This window comes from Coregonus clupeaformis, unplaced genomic scaffold, assembly GCF_020615455.1.
Source record: "Coregonus clupeaformis isolate EN_2021a unplaced genomic scaffold, ASM2061545v1 scaf0109, whole genome shotgun sequence".
NCBI lineage: Eukaryota > Metazoa > Chordata > Actinopteri > Salmoniformes > Salmonidae > Coregonus > Coregonus clupeaformis.
In genome coordinates, this window is record NW_025533564.1 from 461,110 (window position 1) to 466,597 (window position 5,488).

The window sequence follows — 5,488 nt, forward strand, 5'->3', positions numbered from 1 at the left end:
ACAAAAGTGGGGCAATAGGGCTTGAAATGACTGAAATGCTTTCTAAATATAGTAACAATACAATTATACTATAAGATTTCATAGCTGTTAAATTAGTGACAGTACAATACTGGCAGTATTTCATATAACTGCTGACAGAGAAGTTTCTCCTGAACGTGTCACGATCGTTGTAAGAAGCGGACCAAGGCGCAGCGTGATATGCGTACATCTTTTAATGAGTACTTGACACCAACAACAAAACGATACGTGAAGTCTATAGGTTCACCAACACAAACCTATACAGAACAAGATCCCACAATAAACTAGTGCCAACCGGCTGCCTAAGTATGGTTCCAAATCAGAGACAACGAGAATCAGCTGCCTCTGATTGGGAACCACCCTGGCCAACATAGAAAACACGAACTAGTCCGCGCCCCCCAAAGGCGCGGACTGCGACCGCGCCAACCAAACACAAGAGGGTAGGGGCCGGGTGGGCATTCCGCCTCGGAGGCGGATCCGGCTCCGGGCGTGACCACCACTCTCTATCTACCCCCCCGTAGCGCCCCTGGTCTGGTCTGGCCCCGCTGGCCGGAGCTGGACTGGACATCGGTGGAGCGGATTGCTCTGGCTCCGGTTTGGAGCAGCTGACCGGTGCCGGACCAGGCACCGGTGGAACAGGCACGGGCTGTGCCGGACTGACGACGCGCACCACTGGCTTGGTGCGGGGAGCAGGAACAGGCCGGACCGGGCTGGCGACGCGCACCACTGGCTTGGTGCGGGGAGCAGGAACGGGCCGGACCGGGCTGGCGACGCGCACCATTGGCTTGGTGCGGGGAGCAGAAACAGGCCTGACCGGGCTGGCGACGCGCAACATTGGCTTGGTGCGGGGAGCAGGAACAGGCCGGACCGGGCTGGCGACGCGCACCACTGGCTTGGTGCGGGGAGCAGGAACAGGCCGGACCGGGCTGGCGACGCGCACCACAGGCTTGGTGCGAGGGACAGGAACAGGCCGGACCGTATTGGGAACACACACCACTGGCCTTGTGCGGGGATCAGGAACGGGCCGGACCGGACTGGTAACACACCCCAGTACCTCTCGCCGTGCCTCTACACTCTCCTTCCCCCTCATGACCAATGGCCCCCGTAACCTGGTGGCCTCCTCTCCTAGTCCACAAACTCGCCCTGTAGCTGCCTCCAGCAGCCCCGTCGTCCATGCCGTGTGTCCCCCCCAAAAAATGTATTGGGGTTGCCTCTCACCTGTCCGACGACGGCACGGTTGGCGCCGTACCTCCTCTCTCGCCAGGGCTTTAACTTTTGCCCATGGCCCTTTGCCCGCGAACATGTCCTCCCAGGACCACCATTCGCCCACCTGGGACATCGCCAACTTCTCCAGTTCCTTTCCCGGTGTTTGCTCCTGAACAAGCTGCTTGGTCCTTCTTTGGTGGGATCTTCTGTCACGATCGTTGTAAGAAGCGGACCAAGGCGCAGCGTGATATGCGTACATCTTTTAATGAGTACTTGACACCAACAACAAAACGATACGTGAAGTCTAAAGGTTCACCAACACAAACCTATACAGAACAAGATCCCACAATAAACTAGTGCCAACCGGCTGCCTAAGTATGGTTCCCAATCAGAGACAACGAGAATCAGCTGCCTCTGATTGGGAACCACCCTGGCCAACATAGAAAACACGAACTAGTCCGCGCCCCCCAAAGGCGTGGACTGCGACCGCGCCAACCAAACACAAGAGGGTAGGGGCCGGGTGGGCATTCCGCCTCGGAGGCGGATCCGGCTCCGGGCGTGACCACCACTCTCTATCTACCCCCCCGTAGCGCCCCTGGTCTGGTCTGGCCCCGCTGGCCGGAGCTGGACTGGACATCGGTGGAGCGGATTGCTCTGGCTCCGGTTTGGAGCAGCTGACCGGTGCCGGACCAGGCACCGGTGGAACAGGCACGGGCTGTGCCGGACTGACGACGCGCACCACTGGCTTGGTGCGGGGAGCAGGAACAGGCCGGACCGGGCTGGCGACGCGCACCACTGGCTTGGTGCGGGAGCAGGAACGGGCCGGACCGGGCTGGCGACGCGCACCATTGGCTTGGTGCGGGGAGCAGAAACAGGCCTGACCGGGCTGGCGACGCGCAACATTGGCTTGGTGCGGGGAGCAGGAACAGGCCGGACCGGGCTGGCGACGCGCACCACTGGCTTGGTGCGGGGAGCAGGAACAGGCCGGACCGGGCTGGCGACGCGCACCACAGGCTTGGTGCGAGGGACAGGAACAGGCCGGACCATATTGGGAACACACACCACTGGCCTTGTGCGGGGATCAGGAACGGGCCGGACCGGACTGGTAACACACCCCAGTACCTCTCGCCGTGCCTCTACACTCTCCTTCCCCCTCATGACCAATGGCCCCGTAACCTGGTGGCCTCCTCTCCTAGTCCACAAACTCGCCCTGTAGCTGCCTCCAGCAGCCCCGTCGTCCATGCCGTGTGTCCCCCCCAAAAAATTTATTGGGGTTGCCTCTCACCTGTCCGACGACGGCACGGTTGGCGCCGTACCTCCTCTCTCGCCAGGGCTTTAACTTTTGCCCATGGCCCTTTGCCCGCGAACATGTCCTCCCAGGACCACCATTCGCCCACCTGGGACATCGCCAACTTCTCCAGTTCCTTTCCCGGTGTTTGCTCCTGAACAAGCTGCTTGGTCCTTCTTTGGTGGGATCTTCTGTCACGATCGTTGTAAGAAGCGGACCAAGGCGCAGCGTGATATGCGTACATCTTTTAATGAGTACTTGACACCAACAACAAAACGATACGTGAAGTCTAAAGGTTCACCAACACAAACCTATACAGAACAAGATCCCACAATAAACTAGTGCCAACCGGCTGCCTAAGTATGGTTCCCAATCAGAGACAACGAGAATCAGCTGCCTCTGATTGGGAACCACCCTGGCCAACATAGAAAACTAGAACTAGAACGAAACATAGAAAATAACACATAGAACATCCACACCCTGGCTCAACATATAAGAGTCCCCAGAGCCAGGGCGTGACAGAACGTTCCACTGTGCAGACTCATTACAACTTCAGCTTTAAGCATGAATGGATTTGCATCCATCTGTGACCAAGAGAAAGTGGTCTTAATTCAATTCTTTGAAATAATTGATACTTTTTTATGTTGAGAGCTCTAAATCCGTCTGAGAATACCACAGAGAGATGAAACTAGTATTGTTGCATCTGCCAGATACTTTTTCCCCCCCCAAAGAATGTCTTAATTTTTTTTTGGGGGGGGGGACTCTCCTGTTTCATATGCGCTATTGCAATTGTGAGTTTCACAGACACAGTAAACCGTTCCTTTGTGTATGTGACCAATACAATTTGATCTGGATAGGCCAGAGAATGTTACATGTCACTGCCTATGTAAATGTGGGGTCTGAAACCTGCTGGGAGAGCAGAGAGATGGGGCTTTCTTGCACTATACACGGGACCCTACGATGTTCACAGAGCACTTTGTACACCAAAATGTCCAGAACCGTTCACCAAATAGGGGACTTGATATCTAAGAGGTTTTAATGGTCCTTGAGCGGGTATTTAGACATCTGTGCCTATAGGTTTTAATTATTGTACTGCTGGCATTCACTAACTTAACTGGCGTCTGTAGCTTAAACAATAATACATACACTACCAGTCAAAAGTTTCGACACACTGTCACGACTTCCTCCGAAGCTGCCTCCTCTCCTTGTTCGGGTGGGCTTCGGCATTCGTCGTCACCGGCCTTCTAGCCTCTGTCGCTCCTCATCTCATCATTCCATTTGTTTTGTCTTGTTTATTACACAAACCTGGTTCATATCCCCTCATCAGTACCTGTATAAGTGTTCACTCTGCCCCCTTGTCTTTGTGTGTGATTGTTTATTGTGGAGGTTACATTAGCTCGGTGGAGCTATATTGTACTATGTATCACCTGGATATTCACCCGTGTGCCTTGTTGTTTTCCAGTGCACCGTATTTCCGCACTGGAGTGTTTTACGCATTGTTGCGTACCGCTGTGATACGGAATAAACCATTTATTCTGTGATTTACCCTTCTGCGCCTGACTCCTTCTAAATCACTCGCCACAGAATCCACACCAGAACATGGAGTCAGCAGGAGCGGAGAACATGCCTGGAGTTGTAGAGCGGGTCTGGGAGCACTCAAACATGCTCGCCAGCTTGGGAGAAGCGATGGATCGGGTTCTCCAGGTCGTCCAAAATCTGGAGAGGAGAGGAGAGGACCCGACCCTTCGGGACCAGCTGAGCGACCGGATCCAGCCACCCACACCCCAGCGCCCAGAGGGATTCACCTATCATGACCGAGGGAGTGCGACGGGACAGCGGCCAGTTGCCAGGGATTCCTCCTGCAGCTGGACCTCTATTTTTCGACTATCAGCCCGGCTCCATTGGAGCGGGAGAAGGTGTCCACCCTCGTCTCCTGCCTGTCGGGGAAAGCCCTGGAGTGGGCCAACGCGGTCTGGGGTGAAGGAGGAGACGCGTTGGACAACTACGCGGCTAGTCTACCTGAGGCAGGGGACGAGGACCGCGCAGGACTTTGCCCTGGAGTTTTGAACTCTAGCAGCTGGGTCCGGGTGGAATGAGCAGGCCCTCATCGACCACTTCCGGTGCAGCCTGCGAGAGGACGTCCGAAGGGAGTTAGCCTGCCGGGACACCACGTTGACTTTCGACCAGCTGGTGGACATGGCCATCCAGTTGGACAACCTGCTAGCTTCAAGAGGACGTCCTGGAAGTGGCCTGCCCATTTCACCCCCCTTCAACCCGGATTCCGTTCCGAGGGAGCTGGGTGGGCGAGCGATCCGGGAGAACGGAGGACGACAGCTCCAGTGTCACTCTTGCGGCAGGAGAGGAGTGCATTCTGCTGCACGCTGTCGTCAGGGTTCTTTCGGGTCTGGAGGCGGCAGGCAGGGCACTCTCGCGTCACCCCAGGTAGCGCAAACCCACACTCGTTCAGAGCCCTCTGCTGCGCACTTTACCATACACGTCCTCTGCCCTGATTGCACGGTAGTTCCCCAGTGTAAGGCGCTGGTCGATTCATGCGCAGCTGGGAACTTTATGGACAGGTCGTTAGCTCATAGTCTAGGTATTACATTGTTCCCCTATCCATTCCACTTCCCATCAAAGCACTTGACAGTCGACCATTAGGGTCAAGGTTCGTTAGGGAGGTTACAGCACCAGTCACGATGGTGACGCAAGAGACCCATAGAGAGCAAGTCACTTTTTTTATGATTGAGTCTCCTGATTTCCCTGTTGTATTGGTTCTTCCCTGGTTCGCACTACACAACCCCACCTTTTCATGGCCGCAGAGGGTTCTCAAGGTCGCGAGAGTGTCAGGGTAGGTGTATAGCTGCTTCCGTTGGTGCAACCACGGTGGAAAGTCCAGACATACCTCCACCGTGCGCATTCCCCCTGAATAACTGGATTTGGCGCACACATTTTCCAAAACGCAGGCGACCAAATTAC